At 39.3% G+C, this 19,700-nt stretch overlaps 1 pseudogene; it reads right to left on the bottom strand.

Annotated features, from left to right (window-relative positions):
* Window positions 1-4,940: 4,940 nt before the first annotated feature.
* LOC705594 (succinate dehydrogenase [ubiquinone] cytochrome b small subunit, mitochondrial pseudogene) lies at window positions 4,941-5,416 on the bottom strand (annotated as a pseudogene).
* Window positions 5,417-19,700: the final 14,284 nt, after the last annotated feature.

The raw sequence follows: 19,700 nt of genomic DNA, 5'->3' as shown, positions 1-19,700 counted from the left end.
ATCTGTCTCTTTTCTTGGAATACTGTTTTTACTTGAAAGAATGCTGATGAGGAATGATTACTTGGACATGGACATTTGGTGGACATTTTCTCAAATGTGAATGAAATGAACTCGATACCTTAAATAAGTTAACTGATAATTTTTGTTGCTAATGATACAATTAGAACTTTCAAGAGAAATAATTTTGGGGAAACGTGTCTGTTGTCACAAGCTTGATCTCTTTCCAACACTTAAAGATTTTCCTGATGAGATGGTGGTAGTATTAACAAATGTGACTTTTAAATATTGTGTAGTGAAATGTATCAACATTTGGAAAATCTGCATAATTCAGTGAATTGAGAGTTTCCGAAAGGGCAATGTGTGCTGTTACATGCATTTGGTTTTGAATTTGCTGTGCTCTTTCCAAGGCACCAGAGTAGTGAATCAGCTATTGAGAAAAATGGCTGGAATCATATTAATTAATTGATTAATTACACAGACATTTATTGAATGCCTATTAGATGCCTGGTGTAATGCTAGATGCCAAGGATAAGAAGCAAAGCGTATCCTTTGCTACTCTGGTAGTCATCTATTTCTTGATATAGCGGTAGTTAAGGAGGTGTGTTCACTGTGATAATTCATGGAAAAATAAAATGTGTGCAAGGGGGAGGGGAACTGCCTGCTTAAGGCATAGACTTTCAGAGCTGGTAGAGTTATGGGGGTTTATAATTTATTCATTCATTTTGTAAAAATATTTATTAAACACCTAGATACTGGGAATACATCAGTGAGCAAAACGGACAAAAATCTCTGCCCTTATGGAACTCACATTCTAGTGGGAGGAGATAGAATTAAGTAATAATTATCAATATGATAAATAAGATATATAATATATTAGAAAATGATATAAAAAAGTTGACGGTTAGAGGTAGGGAGTGTGAATTGGGTATGCATGCATTGCGAGAAGGTGGCACTTTAGCAAAGACTTGAAGGAGGGTGAGGGTGTTAGCCATGAAGATATCTGGAAAAGGGCTGGAAGACTAGCGTAGTTCGAGAGAAGTGAGTGAGGGAAGCACAGAAGGAAATGAGTTTAGAAAAATAGTGGGGGACAGAACTGTGAGGGCCTGTGGGTCACTGTATGGACTCTGCCCCTTACCTTAAGTGAGATAAGGAGTCATGTAGGTCATGAGAGGGGGAGTGACATGATCTGATGTGCTTAAATGGGATCACTTTGGCGACTGTGGGGAACAGATTGAACAGGAACCAGGATGGAAGTCGGAAGATTAGGAGGAAATTGCAGTGATTCAGGCTGGAGAGGATGGTGGCTTGGATCTGTGGGGCAGTGGGAGGTGGGTGAATTCTGATCTGTTTTGAAATTAAGACAGGTAGAAATCTCTCGCAAATTTGGTGTGCAGTATCCAAGAGAGGAGTCAAAGAAGACTTCAGAATTTTTGATCTGAGCTACTGGGAAGGTGGAGTTGCCATGAAATAAAATGGGGACATCTGGAGCTGAAGCAGGTGTGGAGGGGAAGATGGAGAGGATGGGTTGTGTCTGAGACGTCTGCTAGACATGTGAACAGAGCTATAGAGTAAGGTGGCTGGATTAGGGAGATGCCTGAGCTACAAACATGGATTGGGAATTACCAGCATGTAGATGGCGCACTGTCTATAGAGTCAGAGAGCCTAGCCCCCACTGAGAAAGGAGTGAGTGTGGATGGAGAAGAATTTCCCAGGACCTATCGGAGGGTCACCCTATCTTGAAAGTGGAGGAGAAGAGGAGCGACCAGCAATGACCACTGAGGAGGAGAGACCTGTGAGGTGGGAGTGAGGCCAGGAGACTGTGGTGTCTTAGAAACCAGCGAAGTCAGTGCCACCAAGAGGAGGAGAGTCCACTGGTGCCACATGCTGCTGAGAAGGTAAGTGAAAAGGGACGAGAATGGACCATCGGATTTCACAAGGCTAACAAGGTAACAAGGTGGAGGTCTTTGCAAGAGTCATTTCTTAGAGTGTGCGGCAAAAACCATATTAGAGTTGAAGAGAACAGGAGAGAAATTTGAGTGAAGACATCTCATTGGAGGAATTCTGCTGTAAAGAAAAGCAGAGAAATGGGGAAATGCCTGGAGAGAGAAATCTTTTTCTTTTTTAGATGAGAAGAAAAATGCATGTTTGTGTGTTTTGTCATTTACAAGTGTGTGGGATTGTACCTTGCGTACAAATGGTAGCCTGTCTGAAAAGAAATCATTAATGAGAGCTTCCACTCTACATGATTAGCTGAGACTGAATCACAACACTTCTTATCTACCCGTGGCAAAAGATGTCTCTTGAGAAAAAGTTCTTTGATTCAGTGACCATTTGCTTTATTCAGAACTTGAAGATGGTTACTTTTGTGTTTCCTGTTAAAAGAAAGTCAATCCAGGAAAGGCCAGCATATCCTTTACTCTTCCAAACAGAGTTCCAAAATGTCTGTGGCCTTTAGAATTTAGAGTTCAGTGTTCTATTCATGTAGGAGTGTGGGGAGAGATGAAGGGGGATTTATACTTCTCACCATATACTTCTATATATTTTAATTTTTTACAAAAAATTCAATAATAAACATAATGAGAAAGGTCTAGTGTGTATTTTAGATATTTGGAAAATTTGAAGTTTGAGGCTAGGAATAGTTCAGGACAATTGCATCATTTATTAATTATAAGTGAACTAAAGTATCATATGCCAGCAGGCCTCAGTTCAGCCAGCATGTTGATGTGCATTTTGCCTTAGCTAGCCGATTTATACATCCAAGCCCTGAACTTAGTTCTGTTGTTATTAATAAGTTGTGATACATAACAAAGAAAAATGGCTTCTTTTACCAGCTACCATTTATGTCTCATCTTTTTCTCTGGAAGAGCTGAATTATAAAAAACTCACTCTCTAACACGTCTGACTGATTTATCCAATTTAATTCATCAAACATTACTTGAGGGCCCATGTGCCAGGCAGTGTGCCCAGCACTGTAAATACCGAGGGAACAAGGACATGATTGCTGCCCTTGAAGCATTTGAAGTCTAGCAGAAGACAAGAAGAACACCACAGATAATGAGGACACCTGCTTCAGATTCTGATAACATGGAGCAGAACAAGAATATACCACATTAAGAAAGTAATTGGAGAAAAGATAGATAATATTTCATACTCCCAGCAGCCATCACAATTAGCCCCTGAGATCAGCCCTATATTTAAACAAACTTATACACATTCTGGAGTTCTGACTAGAATGGCCACAGACTTCACAACAGCCTGGTAGAAAGATCACTGGTCTGCAAGGCAGACACCGGCTCCATCACTAAAACATTTAAGATCTTGAGCAGGGAATTAGTTTGTGCCTCCATTTTCACACCTGTTAACTGAGAATAGTGACACATAGGGTGTAAAATGAAATGGTCTCAGAATTTGAAGTCAAGAATTGTCCATCCTCCAACTTCACACCTCCTAGGATGGGTATCATCAAAAAACAGAAAATAACAAGTGGTGGTGAGGATGTGGAGAAACTGAAACCCTCATCCACTACTGGTGGGGATGTGAAGTGGTGCAGCCACCGTGGACAACAGTGCACAATGGTTAAACATAGGGTTTCCATATGACCAAGCAATTTTAGCCTGCATTAGGCCATTCTTGCATTGCTATAAAGAAATACCTGAGACTGGGCAATTTATAAAGAAAAGACTTCATTGACTCACAGTTCTGCAGGCTGTACAAGCATGGCACCAGCATCAGCCAGGCTTCTGGAGAGGCCTCAGGGAGCTTTTACTCCTGGTGGAAGGTGAAGTGGGAGCAGGCACATCACATGGTGAGAGCGGGAGTGAGGTTGGGGGGAGGTGCCACACATTTGAATATGTAGTGTATATGCTATTCAGTTGTGAATTGGTGGGACGCATGTAACAGCTTATCAACGTGGAGACACTGGTACTTGATAGCCTCTTAAGGAAAATTTGCTTCCAAATTTTAAGCTGGAAAGTCACTGGAATAACTTTTACAATACATGGCCTTTTATATTTCTGGTATGTATGTTAAGAACTGTGTACAAATTGAAATGTCTGTATTGATCCTCGGCCAATAAAATCTCAATTATGAAAGAAAAATGTGAATTTACTTCTTCCCATGAATTATCTTCATCTTTTATTTTTTAATTATACATTTGTTTTCAAAATTATTTTCATAGAATACATTTTCACATTAGAGATTCCCATAGTGTGAACATAAGGATTTATTACTTATGGTTTTATATTTGTGGACGGATTGTTTTAGAACAAGTAGAACAAATTTGAGGATTAAGTCTCAGTTTATACTTTGTAATAGTTTGATACATCTACAAGGGGAACCTTGCCCTTAAATGGAACCTCTCTATATTCAGAAGCACTCTAAGCTATTTTTCTTAAGATTTAGAAATTGATAATGTGAGATATCAGCATTTCCTAATTTTAAAATTTCCCTAGTATATGCAACCATCAGTAGGTGGTATCTACTGAATAGAGAAGGAAGTTTTAAAAAATTAAACACTATCTAAGTTTCTGCAAAGTTTTTATTCATGAATTAACAGTATTTCCCTTTGTCCACTACTCCCAGGGCAAATACAGAAGTTTGATCATATATTAATAGTAATAAAGCTGGATTCTCTTTAAGAGATTGATAAATTAAAAGGCTCATATATCATGTTTTGTTATACTATGAGTCTTTTGAGAAGCTGGGAGGCAACCCCATTAACTCACCAGAATACAGAACTCAGTCTCACAACTTCTTAGACAAAATTCCTCTCAAACCTTTTCCTTAAAGATTAAATTCTGAAAATAATCTTGTGATTAAGAGAAGAAGGCTGTCCACCAATGGACTCATCTGCTATTTCTTCCTGATTGTGAGTTGAACGGCATGACAACACAGAGGAAAAGAAGCATACATCAATTCTTCAAAGTATTAAGTCAGAAAGGTCAGAGCTTCCACAGCATGGCAACAGTTTTGCAGATGTCCACATCGTGATGGTTGAAATAGCAAAGCCCAGCCAAGTTTAAAACTGAAATTGCCAAAAGCCCTGCCTTGGCAGCTTTCTGCCAAACGTCCCTATGAACATAGTAACAACTTGTTCAAAGCCCCAGTGACCATGAAGAGTGAGGGTTGCAGCCAGGGAGTAGTCCATCGCAGAGCAAGGATTCAAATAAGCAGCCAGAAGCCGACCCAGGAGCAAAACACTGACAACCCTTTCACTAGTCCAGTGGAGACATGCAGTCTTGGAACCAGAATGGTGGCTCAGTGACAAGTGAATGTGCTGCACTCCACACCGGTCTGGTGTAGGTCGGTCCTGAAGAAATGCTGAGATATGAGCAGGTCTGAACACTGGGGTTTGCAGCAACAGAGCTCGGCTTCCTTGGGCACTGCAAAGGGCACTCAGCCTCCAGAGAACCGCCATCTTATTCCTGAGGGCTCAAGGACACCCACCAACCCCTGTCTTCACTCTTTCCCTTCCTTCCTTCCTTCCTTCCTTCCTTCCTTCCTTCCTTCCTTCCTTCCTTCCTTCCTTCCTTCCTTCCTTCCTTCCTTTCTTTCTCTTTTTTCCTTCCTTCCTTCCTTCCTCTTTCTTTCTCTTTTTTCCTTCCTTCCTTCCTTCCTTCCTTCCTTCCTTCCTTCCTTCCTTCCTTCCTTCCTTCCTTCCTTCCTTCCTTCCTTCCTTCCTTCCTTCCTTCCTTTTTAATTATACTTTAAGACCTAGGGTACATGTGCACCATGTACAGGTTTGTTACATAGGTATACATGGGCCATGTTGGTTTGCTGTACCCATCAACTTGTCATCTACATTAGGTATTTCTCCTAATGCTATCCCTCCCCTAGCTCCCCACCCCATGACAGGCCCCGGTGTTTGATGATCCCCTCCCTGTGTCCATGTATTCTAATTGTTCAACTCTCACTTATGAGTGAGAACATGTGGTGTTTGGTTTTCTGTCCTTATGATATTTTGCTGAGAATGATGGTTTCCAGCTTCATCCATGTCCCTGCAAAGGACATGAAATTCTTTCTTAATGGCTGCATAGTATTCCATGGTGTATATGTGCCACATTTTCTTAATCCAGTCTATCATAGATGGACATTTGGGTTGGTTCCAAGTCTTTGCTATTGTGAATTGTGCCGCAGTAAACATACGTGTACATGCGTCTTTATAGTAGCACGATTTATAACCCTTTTGGTATATAATCCTTTTGGTAATCCAGTAATGGGATTGCTGGGTCAAATGGTATTTCTAGTTCTAGATCCTTGAGGAATCACCACACTGTCTTCCACAATGGTTGAACTAGTTTACAGTCCCACCAACAGTGTAAAAGCGTTCCTATTTCTCCAAATCCTCTCCAGCATCTGTTGTTTCCTGACTTTTTAATGATCGCCATTCTAAATGGTATGAGATGGTATCTCATTGTGGTTTTGATTTGCATTTCTCTGATGGCCAGTGATGATGAGCATTTTTTCATATGTCTGTTGGCTGCATTAATGTCTCCTTTTGAGAAGTGTCTGTTCATATCCTTTGCCCACTTTTTGATGGGGTTGTTTTTTTCTTGTAAATTTGTTTAAGTTCTTTGTAGATTCTGGATATTAGCCCTTTGTCAGATGAGTAGATTGCAAAAATTCTCTCCCATTCTGTAGTTTGCCTGTTCACTCTGTTGATAGTTTCTTTTACTGTGCAGAAGCTCTTTAGTTTAATTAGATCCCATTTGTCTATTTTGGCTTTTGTTGCCATTGCTTTTGGTGTTCTAGTCATGAAGTCTTCGCCCATGCTTATGTCTTGAATGGTATTGCCTAGGTTTTCTTCTAGGGTTTTAATGGTTTTAGGTCTCACATTGAAGTCTTTAATCCATCTTGAGTTAATTTTTCTATAAGGTGTAAGAAAAAGATCCCATTTCAGTTTTCTACATATGGCTAACCAGTTTTCCCAGTACCATTTATTAAATAGGGAATCTTTTCCCCATTGCTTGTTTTTGTCAGGTTTGTCAAAGATCAGATGGTTGTATATCTGTGGTGTTATTTCTGAGGGCTCTGTTCTGTTCCATTGGTCTATATCTCTGTTTTGGTACCAGTACCATGCTGTTTTGGGTACTGTAGCCTTGTAGTGTAGTTTGAAGTCAGGTAGCGTGATGCCTCCAGCTTTGTTCTTTTGACTTAGGATTGTCTTGGTTACATGAGCTCTTTTTGGGTTCCATATGAACTTTAAAGTAGTTTTTTCCAATTCTGTGAAGAAAGTCATTGGTAACTTGATGGGGATGGCATTGAATCTATAAATTACCTTGGGCAGCATGGCCATTTTCACGATACTGATTTTTCCTATCCATGAGCATGGAATGTTCTTCCATTTGTTTGTGTCCTCTTTTATTTCGTTGAGTAGTGGTTTGACGTTCTCCTTGAAGAGGTCCTTCAAATCCCTTGTAAGTTGGATTCTTAGGTATTTTATTCTCTTTGTGGTAATTGTGAATGGAAGTTCACTCATGATTTGGCTCTCCATTTGTTATTGGTGTATAAGAATGCTTGTGATTTTTGCACATTGATTTTGTATCCTGAGACTTTGCTGAAGTTGCTTATCAGCTTAAGGAGATTTGGGGCTGAGATGATGGGGTTTTCTAAATATACAATCATGTCATCTGCAAACAGGGACAATTTGACTTCCTCTTTTCCTAACTGAATACCCTTTATTTCTTTCTCCTGCCTGATTGCCTTGGCCAGAACTTCCAACACTATGTTGAATAGGAGTGGTGAGAGAGGGCATCCCTGTCTTGTGCCAGTTTTCAAAGGGAATGCTTCCAGTTTTTGCCCATTCAGTATGATATTGGCAGTGGGTTTGTCATAAATAGCTCTTATTGTTTTGAGATACGTTCCATCAATACCAAATTTATTGAGAGTTTTTAGCATGAAGGGCTGTTGAATTTTGTCAAAGGCCTTTTCTGCATCTATCGAGATAATCATGTGGTTTTTGTTTTTGGTTCTGTTTATATGCTGGATTACGTTTATTGATTTGCGTATGTTGAACCAGCCTTGAATCCCAGGGATGAAGCCCACTTGATCATGGTGGATAAGGTTTTTGATGTGCTGCTGGATTCGGTTTGCCAGTATTTTATTGATGATTTTTGCATTGATGTTCATCAGGCATATTGGTCTAAAATTGTCTTTTTTTGTTATGTCTCTGCCAGGATTTGGTATCAGGATGATGTTGGCCTCATAAAATGAGTTAGGGAGGATTCCTTTTTTCTATTGATTGGAATACTTTCAGAAGGAATGGTACCAGCTCCTCCTTGTGCCTCTGATAGAATTCGACTGTGAATCCTTCTGGTCCTGGACTTTCTTTGGTTGGTAGGCTATTAATTAATACCTCGATTTCAGAGCCTGTTATTGGTCTATTCAGAGATTCAACTTCTTCCTGATTTAGTCTTGGGAGAGTGTATGTGTCCAGGAATTTATCCATTTCTTCTAGGTTTTCCAGTTTATTTGTGTAGAGGTGTTTATAGTGTTCTCTGATGGTAGTTTGTATTTCTGTGAGGTTGGTGGTGATATCCCCTTTATCATTTTTTATTGCATCTATTTGATTCTTCTCTCTTTTCTTCTTTATTAGTCTTGCTAGCGGTCTATCAATTTTGTTGATCTTTTCAAAAAACGAGCTCCTGGATTCATTGATGTTTTGAGGGTTTTTTGTGTCTCTATCTCCTTCAGTTCTCCTCAGATCTTAGTTATTTCTTGCCTTCTGCTAGCTTTTGAATGTGTTTGCTCTTGCTTCTCTAGTTCTTTTAATTGTGATGTTAGGGTGTCGATTTTAGATCTTTCCTGCTTTCTCTTGTGGGCATTGAATGCTATAAATTTCCCTCTACACACTGCTTTAAATGTGTCCCCGAGATTCTGGTATGTTGTGTCTTTGTTCTCATTGGTTTCAAAGAACATCTTTATTTCTGCCTTCATTTCGTTATATACCCAGTAGTTATTCAGGAGCAGGTTGTTCAGTTTCCATGTAGTTGAGCGGTTTTGATTGAGTTTCTTAATCTTGAGTTTTAGTTTGATTGCACTGTGGTCTGAGAGACAGTTTGTTATAATTTCTATTCTTTTACATTTGCTGAGGGGCGCTTTACTTCCAACTATGTGGTCAGTTTTGAAATAAGTACGATGTAGTGCTGAGAAGAATGTATATCCTATTGATTTGCGGTGGAGAGTTCTGTAGATGTCTATTAGGTCTGCTTGGTGCAGAGTTGAGTTCAATTCCTAGATATCCTTGTTAACTTTCTGTCTTGTTAATCTGTCTAATGTTGACAGTGGGGTGTTAAAGTATCCCATTATTATTGTGTGGGGGTCTAAGTCTCTTTGTAAGTCTCTAAGGACTTGCTTTATGAATCTGGGTGCTCCTGTATTGGGTGCATATATATTTAGGATAGTTAGCTCTTCCTGATGAATTGATCCCTTTACCATTATGTAATGGACTTCTTTGTTTCTTTTGATCTTTGTTGGTTTAAAATCTGTTTTATCAGAGACTAGGATTGCAACCCTGCCTTTTTTTTTTTTCCATTTGCTTGGTAGATCTTCCTCCATCCCTTTGTTTTGAGCCTATATGCATCTCTGTGCGTGAGATGGGTCTCCTGAATATAGTAAACTGATGGGTGACTCTTTTTCCAATTTGCCAGTCTGTGTCTTTTACTTGGAGCATTTGGCCCATTTACATTTAAGGTTAATATTTTTATGTGTGAACTAGATCCTGTCATTATGATGTTGGCCGATTATTTTGCTCGTTAGTTGATGCAGTTTCTTCCTAGCATTGATGGTCCTTACATTTTGGCTTGTTTTTGCAGTGACTGGTACCGGTTGTTTAAAGCTGGAGGCATCACGCCACCTGACTTCAAACTATACTACAAGGCTACAGTAACCAAAACAGCATGGTACTGGTACCAAAATAGAGATATAGACCAATGGAACAGAACAGAGCCCTCAGAAATAATACTACACATCTATAACCATCTGATCTTTGACAAACCTGACAAAAACAAGAAATGGGGAAAGGATTCCCTATTTAATAAATGGTGCTGGGATAACTGGCTGGCCATAAGTAGAAAGCTGAAACTGGATCCCTTCCTTACACCCTATACAAAAATTAATTCAAGATGGACTAGAGACTTAAATGTTAGACCTAAAACCATTAAAACCCTAGAAGAAAACCTAGGCAATATCATTCAGGACATAGGCATGGGCAAGGACTTCATGTCTAAAACACCAAAAGCAATGGCAACAAAAGCCAAAATAGAAAAATGGGATCTAATTAAACTAAAGAGCTTCTGCACAGCAAAAGAAACTACCATCAGAGTGAACAGGCAACCTACAGAATGGGAGAGAATTTTTGCAATCTACTCATCTGACAAAGGGCTAATATCCAGAATCTACAAAGAACTTAAACAAATTTACAAGAAAAAAACAACCCCATCAAAAAGTGGGAAAGGATATGAACAGACACTTCTCAAAAGAAGACATTCATACAGCCAACAGACACATGAAAAAATGCTCATTGTCACTAGCTAACAGAGAAATGCAAATCAAAACCACAATGAGATACCATCCCACACCAGTTAGAATGGCAATCATTAAAAAGCCAGGAAATAACAGGTACTGGAAAGGATGTGGAGAAATAGGAATGCTTTTACACTGTTGGTGGGACTGTAAACTAGTTCAACCATTGTGGAAGACAGTGTGGTGATTCCTCAAGGATCTAGAACTAGAAATACCATTTGACCCAGCAATCCTATTATTGGGTAAATACCCAAAGGATTATAAATCATGCTGCTCTAAAGGCACATGCACATGTATGTTTATTGTGGCACTATTCACAATATCAAAGACTTGTAACCAACCCAAATGTCCATCAATCACAGACTGGATTAAGAAAATGTGGCACATATACACCACGGAATACTATGCAGCCATAAAAAAGGATGAGTTCCTGTCCTTTGCAGGGACATGGATGCAGCTGGAAACCGTCATTCTCAGCAATCTATCGCAAGAACATAAAACCAAACCCTTCATGTTCTCACTCATAGGTGGGAATTGAACAATGAGAACACTTGGACACAGGAAGGGGAACATCACACACTGGGGCCTGTTGTCTGGTGGGGGGAGGGGGGAGTAATAGCATTAGGAGATATACCTAATGTAGATGACGAGTTAATGGGTACAGCACACCAACATGGCACATGTATATATATGTAACAAACCTGCACATTGTGCACTTGTACCCTAGAACATAAAGTATAATGTTAAAAAAAGGTGAGACTATAAAGTATATGTTGTAGCTAAAAAACAAATGTTGATGACTGTCTCCAACATGGAAGGAGAATTAGCAAATTCATTAACTGCACTTCTGCTTACACTTCTAATTCCAGGCTGAAATTACTATAGAATCTCTTTCCTAAAAAACTCATATATTCATTCAATTTTTTTCCATGCAAGTATCCCACAACTAGTTTTGAATAACTACTGTTATAATGGATGCACAGATGAATGAAACATTGTTCTTGCTGTTGAAGAGCTTTAGTAGTAGAAAGATAGAATGAAGCTATGGACAGATGCATAAATGATGACAATGGCCAACAGTGTGCTAAGCGCCTTGAGAGGGTATAAATAAGGAACAGTAGGAATTAAGAGACACAAGAAAATGCTGATGGCAGGGAGGTCGTGAAGTCTCATGTAGAAGGCATTTCTTTTTTTTCCTGAAAATGATTGAAGGGTGTGTAAGATTTCAACAGGTGAGGCTAGAGGAAATTTCAAGTTTAGGTATAAGTAAAAGCAACATGGTCAAGGGTTATGAGAATGAAACGGATCACCCACAGAGGAATATTAAATTGAGCTTAATGATTCATTATGTTTAAAGCTTTCAAAGTGCAGACTTCACATATAACTTACAGCCAGTTCATAACGTTTAACTGTTAGCAAAGTGATTTTTTTTAAGCTCCAACTTGACTTGCTGTCATTCTTTAATTGTTCAGATTAAGTTTATTCTAGCTTCTACAATTTTCCATAATCTCTGTGGATAATAGTATCTTGAATTTAAACGGTACTTCTCTTCCCTATGAGTTCAAAGCACCTTTAAGGTAATATATATCTCCTTCTTATCCTTTGGGAATTAGGGAATGTCAGGAAATTTCTTAAAGCTGAAGAAAGAAAAAGATTAGAGACCCACCATCACAGGGCATAGTGGGAAGGGACCCCTCCTCCTAACTCCTTGCCATTCACTTCCTACTTTAGACTGGATTGTCTCAGTCTCAATTGGATACTATGTTATGGGCCTTAAAAATCTTATAATATTTGTATTTTTAGTAGAGACGAGCATGGTTGTGTGTACCTGTAATCCCAGCTACTCGGGAGGCTGAGGTGGGAGAATAGCTCAAACCTGGGAGGCGGAGGTTGCAGTGAGCTGAGAGTGTGCCACTACACTCCACCCTGGCGACAGAGTGAGACTTCGTCTCAAAACAAACAAACAAACAAACAAAGAAACTCATAACATTTCAGGGCAAGAGTACTATGTGGGATGATAGTTTAGTAAGCTATATTAAAATCAAAGGAAAAAAATCAACAACTACAGGAACAACACTGATGAAAGCATTTATGACTTACCAGGCACCTGTTAGTGTCAGACACTGGCTCTAATAATTATTACAATGCAAGGTAGGTGTTATTATTTCCATGTAGAGATAAGGAAGATGAAGTTTAGACCAGGCAATTAACTTGTCCAAGTTCACACAGCTAATAAATGGCAAAGTGGTGTTCTAACCAGTTTCATATCAGGCGAAACCCCTACTGTTTCCATTATGAAGCACTGACTCCTAAAGTAGTAGCTCTTTACCTTTATTTTTTTTAAATTACAGAGTCATTTGAGAATCTGATGAAGTATAGATATACATGTGCATGTAAATATTTACATACAGTTTTGGGAGATTCACAGACTTCCTGATGCCCACCCATGGCTGTGAATTAGCTCGTGGATCTCAGGTGAAGAGCCCTGGCTCTGAAGGTATCATTGAATTATATCATAGTGTGTGGTTAAGAATATGAGCTCTGGGCTCAAATCCCAATCCTGCTACTTACTGGATATTAAACCTTATTACATTTACTTAACTTCTCTGTGTCTTGGTTTCCTCACATGTGAAATGGGGCGGGGCTGATAACAATGATACTTAAGAAGATTAAATGAATTAATATATACGAAGTACTTAGAATACTTCTATTTTAAGGTTTTATTAAGTGTTGGCAAATATATATAGGTATACAGTTAATATAGTTAATTAGATTATTTTACATTGATATTATTTTCTTTATCATATTTACTACTGGAAATAGTCAAAAACAAATTCTGAAACCAAAATTTTTTTTTTTTTTTTTATAGACAGAATCTCTGTCACCCAGGCTGGAGTGCAGTGGTGTGATCTCGGCACACTCGCAACCTCTGTCTCCTGAGTTCAAGCGATTGTCCTGCCTCAGCCTCCCGAGCAGTTGGGATTACAGGTGTGTGCTACCATGCCTGGCTAACTTTTGTATTTTTAGTAGAGATGGGGTTTCACCATGTTGGCCACGCTGGTCTTGAACTCCTGGCCTCAAGTGATCCACCTTCCTCGGCCTCCCAAAGTACTGGGATTACAGGTGTGAACCATCACACCCAGCCATGAAACCAAAAGTTGAAAGATTTATAGAGGACTATGACCATTCAGTTGGATTTGTATAACTGGAAGGTCTAGTTAGTGAGTAATTTATACATCCCGGATTTAATGGCTTTGTCAGTTTTTCAGTTAAAGGTTTTGCTCTGTAGATCTGACATGAATATATGAGAGCCACTAGATACAGTTGATGCTTTCATATTTTTGCTGTAGACACATAGGGCATATTTTCTTCTTAAAAAGCCAATGTTCCTTTTAGAAAAACAAATGGTAACATTAAAAATGATTGGAAATTAAGTTATGATTACTTTTTCCTTTTTACATGATGTGAAACATTATTTAAGCCAATATAAAATTCTACTTTCTCATGAGCAATACTGAAGAGCTTATGAAAACATATCTTATCTCCAGCAATTAGAAGAAGCATGGTAGTAGGGAAAGAGAAGGGAAAAAGGATTTTCCTGGCTTCTGTGATCCGCATATGGAGACCTTTCGGTGTCAGGTATGACATTAGTAATGTATAATTAAACACAAAGGATGTGGGATTTTTCTTTCTCTGCTGGGCTGCTGAAGATTTGGGTGTTTTATTACTGGAAAATATAACTCTATTTTGTCTATGGTGTGGTTACTTGTTTCACAAGTGAGATCATTTCCTTAGGGGTTAGAGGTCTGCTACATAAACGTAAATGTGATGTTGTGAGACTGATAATCTAAAACATTAAAAAAATTTCTCTTCCTTGACAGCTTTTTTACTTTCAAGTAGGAGTTTATTTAAAAGCTGAGAATTCAAGTCTGTATCAATTTGTTTTGAAACATCATCTTCAAATCTATTATAGTGGAGAAAGGATAGACATTTGATGCATTCTTTATTGAGAGTGGTAATTATTGAGGAAAACCTGAAATTAGATTCTTAACTCACAACATTCAACCATAAAAGCACTAAATGAAGATACGGATGAGTATTTATACAAATGTAAAAATGAGACAAGTACTTCTAAATGTGATATTAAAAGCAGAAATTATAAAGGAAAAGATTGATAGATTCGATTATAAAAAGTCAAAACTTCTGTATCTTAAAATATCAAACATTAAAATCAAATTGCAGCCATTTTCAATGTGTGACATAAATGGATAATTTTACAAAGCAGTAAGAAAAGATGAACACCTGAAAAGAAGATGAGTGGAGGATTTGAAATAATTTATAAAAGAAGAAATTAAAATGGGTGCTATGTGCCTGTTCTACAGAAGAATGATTAAACATGTAGCACAAGCTTACCAGTAATGAAAATGCAATTCAAAACACTTAGGTACTATTTTTGCCTGTCAAATTGTTAAGAAAAAAACAAAACAAAACAAAAATGGATACTTTCTGTTGTTGGAAATTCTATGTGCTGATGGTATTTCAGACTGCTATTGTGTTTCTGGAAGGAAATACATATAAAAGGCTATTAAATTTTAGAGAGTCTTTGACCCAACAAGTTATATCTATGAACTAAGAAAAATTGTGGACATGCGAAAGAATTAAGCTATAAGAAGTTTCATTGTATTATTGTTCATAATGAGAAAAAAGTTGAAAATAATCAAAATGCCCCCAAACAAGGAATTGGTTAAGAGTATTAGTTTCCTATGGCTGCCGTTGTTAATCACCACAAACTTAGTGGTTTAAAACAACACAAATTTATTATTTTACAGTTCAGTAGGTCAGGACTCTGATATGGGTGTCACTGGGCTAAAATGAAGGTCTTGGCAAGGCTGTGTTCCTTCCTAGGGGCTCTGGGGAGAATCCATTTCCTTGCCCTTTCCAGCTCCCAGAGGCTGTATACATTCCTTGGCTTGGAAACAATGCAGTGAATGCATCTGCAGGAGGAGTTTTCTTTTTGAAAGGCTCTGCCCTTGCCACCCCTATTGACTCAGACTGACAACTGGAGTCAAATTTCAGCATACCCTGAGTGGAGAATTATGGTTTTTGCTCTGGGAGAAAGTAGCTGATATGCCAAAGGAATCACAGAAACTGGAGGGTTTGTACCAGCCCAAACTGAGAGAACACATGTGCAATTGTGTCGTGAGGGTGCTAGCCTTGGGGACCAAGGTGCTCCAACCTCCCTCAGCCACTCATTCCTGTGGTCATATCCCAGACCTTGATAGCTCCAGCATTTGCGACCCCTCCCTCATCTCACTTTCATGGATCCTTCTATATTACTGTCCCTATTTCCAGTTCACTCTCTTTAGTAGCCTCGACTACTGATCCTTTGATCCCACCAGGACACCCAAACCATTGCTCATACCTCCCTTTCACTCTTTCTCACTCTCTCCTCTATTTACACAACTTAAAACTCCACTGTCCAATGTATGGACAGAGAAACTCATAAAGTGGGTATCATTCAGACTTTCCTTGGCATTCTGGTGCTGACACAATGAACCCATGACCAAAGTGACCATGTAGTAGGGCTGGAGGCCTCGAGAGAGGGATTGATCTATTGAAATGGTATTTACACAATCCGGCCTCAGACCAAGGTGCCTGGTATTAGGGGCTCCTTGTCACCAAAGCAATCCAGCTACCACCACTGCTGAGTGCCCCCTTACCAGCAGCAGAGATTCATGCTCAGCTCTTAGTATGGCACCATTTCAATTACACCCTGACAGGGGCAACAATTATTTTTTTCTAAAATTAAAAATTAAATATATATATATTTTAGAGATGGGGTCTTGCTCTGTAGCTCAGGCTGAGCTCCAGTGGTGTGATGATAGCTCACTGCAGCCTCCAACTCCTGGGCTCTGGCGATCCTCCCACCTCAGCCTCCTGAGTAGCTGGTACTACAGGCACGTGTCACTGTGCCCAGCTAATTTTTTAAAAATTTATTTTTTGTAGAGATAGAGTCTTACTATGTTGCCCTGTCTGGTCTCTAACTCCTGGCTGCAAGTGATCCTCCTGCCTCGGCCTCCCAAAGGGCTAGGATTACAGGCATGAGCCACCACACTAGGCCTCATTTCTTATAATTGATTTCTACTCCAGATGTGGATTTACCTTCCTTACTAGCAGTGCATCTAGGAACACATTGATTGATCCATTGATATGATGTTTACACAACATAGCTTCAGACCAAGGGATATATTTTATCCCAGAGGAAGTGAAACCAGGGGCAATGACCATTGGGTCCATTATCCGAAAATAGCCAACCTAATGGAAGGGCAGAGTAGCCTAACAGAGGCTTAGGAAAGGTGGCAGTTGAAAAAAAACTTCTGGTAGTTTGAGATGTTGAAGCAATGGCCAATATTATGAGACTGTGTCTCCCGAAACCAGAATATGAGAATCTACAGGGGTGAAGGAGCAGGAATGGTCCCTCTTACAAAGATCCCCTGTGACTCTTTTGTACAATATGTCCTTTTCATCTCTGTAATGTTAGGTTCTGATGGGTACAGAGGCCTTGGTTCAGGATCAGGGAGGGTGGGGAACTGCTTCTTCCCAGGAGAAAGTAAGACAGTAAGAGCTCCATCCAACCGGAAGATGGGAATAATATGGCCAATTTAGATTCCTCATGTCAGTGGACCAGAAAGCAAAGAACAGACTTATTATACTGGGATGGGGTGATTATAACTGACCTTATTTACCAAAAGGAAAGCAGAGGATAGCTGGGGTGTTGTTATACAATGTGAACAGGGAGGAGTATATATGGAACCCAGAGGATTCACTGGGTATCGCCTGGACTTCCTGTGCCCAAGGACAATGGTAAGTGAGCAGTCGCAGCAATCATGACCTGATAAAGGCAAGGCAGTGAGAGACTTGGGCTCCCTGGGGATGAAAGTATGGGTGACTGTACCAGGAGAGAAACCAAGAGCAGTCAAATTCCTGGCCAAAGTTGAGAAAATTCTGGAATGAGTGGCAGAGAAGGGAGATGACATATTTCCATGTGGGAATAACTGTGGCAGAAGAGACTGTAGCCTTTTTTCGTTCACTCTTTTGCCTTAAGCTTTTTTAGAAATTGTGCCTGGCCACCAACTTGGAGGTGATGCTGACTCCACCCCCAACCTAAGCTCTGTGGGGAATATGTGAGGACAGGGCTATTCTCATGAAAATGGAGATATCATATTTTACTATAGAGGCCAGTTGCAATGGGAGAGCACTAATGAATCTATGTCCCATATATTTCAGTATACCTCAGATGATCTCTGCCTCATTTGTTCTTAGGCCACTTAATCCTTGAGCTGCATGGGCTACAACCAACTTCGCATAGACACCACCCAATGTCGCCTTAGCTTATACCCTCACAACGTATCTCTCATATTCCACCTCTTCTCTTCCTCATGGCCACTGGAGTGTCAGATGCCAAAGGTCTTCCTAGTGCCCACACATAATTCAGAAGTGGAGATGGGACAGGGTAAAAGCTGACCAACGAGAGACAGAAGCTAGTGTAAACATTCTCCTTTGCCTGCCTGGGTGGACTAGACTGAGACATGGCAGTACAGTTCAGAGGGTGGTTCCATGAGTTCAGGCATCCACTGCACCTCATACCAGAGGCGGCCATCATGGCAGTGCACCCTTTAGAGACTTCTTCCCTGCCTCTCTCCTCCTTTCCCCTGCTTCTCTGGTATCATAGTGCCTAATAAAATAGTAGCATCTCAGCTTGTTCTGCAGACTTTGCTTTTCAGAAACAATTGCTAAAAAAAAGCAGGTTATACAATATTATCATTTTGTTTATATTGTGTACATGCACATATACATTTAAACACACAGGAAGAAGAATACTAGAACATTTGTTTTCTTTTTTAAAAAAATCTGTTTTATTTTAAGTTCTGGGATACATGTGCAATGTGCAGGATGTGCAGGTTTGTTACATAGGTAAACGCGTGCTATGGTGGTTTGCTGCACCTATCAACCCATCACCTAGGTACTAAGCCCCGCATGCATTAGCTCTTTATCCTGATGCTCTCCCTCCCCTTGCCCCCGCCGACAGGCCCCAATGTGTTTTCTTCCCTTCCCTGTGTCCATGCTAGAACACATTTTAACACTAAATGTTAACAGGAGCTATTCCTGGTGATTGTTTATTTTCTTCCTTTTATTTAATTATAGTTCTATAGCTTTAACATTTTACAATGAATGTTAAAGGACAAAAATTATTAATAAAATAATAGAACTTTGTTTCTAAGAAATATGAATGATGAAACTTTTTCCTACATATGATCTATAATATACTTTATTTTGCCATTTTTTAAAGAATATTGGGACCCCTAAAGATAGGTGACAGTAGCAGTTATAATTTTTACATGTTGTTTCAGATGTGAAGACTTCTTTTAATGATGGAAACTTTTTTCTAGTTAGTAGAAATTTCTATATTTGGACTTTTTATATCTGAAACATGAGTTCACATAAGATAGTTAATCGAATGCTATATCTGTTAAATCAAGGTTTACAATTGAAATAATATGTATTTAATTCATGCAATTGCACATTCATGTATTCTTCTCATATTCGTTAATAACTTTTTGTGTTAGACTGTGTTTTGAGCATTGAAAATGCAAAGAATTAAGACATGTTCTCTGTACTCAAGAACTCACCATTGAGAGGGGAAGTTCTCTTAATGTTAGTTATCTTCTCTCACAGTTCTCCATCCATCCATCCATCCATCCATCCACCCACCCACCCACCCACCCACTCACTCAGTCTTTAATGATGGTCTATTGTGTTCCAGAAACTGCAAAAGGCATGAAAAGTAGATGTTGCCTTATCAAAATGAATCTTGGGCACTTGAAGTTGATGTGGAATAATTTTCCTAACATATGGAGTTTGTATAGAATATGATTTCAGTAAGTGTATTCACTCAGCGTGTGTTTGCTCAGGTGCTTCCTATGTGCTGGTACGGTGCTGGATGAATAGATAAATCTGGGCCTAAGGACCTGGATTATATATAGGACCTGGGAACTATACCTAGCTCAGTGTTTGAGGAGCCTATGTGTGGAAGAAGTAACAGATGAGGTTAGAGAGAGAGGAACATTATGGAGAACTTTCAGCACTGTGGTAAATAAGGTAGATAGACTCTCACAGGA

The sequence above is a fragment of the Macaca mulatta genome, chromosome 6, assembly GCF_049350105.2.
Source record: "Macaca mulatta isolate MMU2019108-1 chromosome 6, T2T-MMU8v2.0, whole genome shotgun sequence".
In the NCBI taxonomy this organism is placed as follows: domain Eukaryota; kingdom Metazoa; phylum Chordata; class Mammalia; order Primates; family Cercopithecidae; genus Macaca; species Macaca mulatta.
This window is presented reverse-complemented; position numbering and strand designations above follow the sequence as displayed.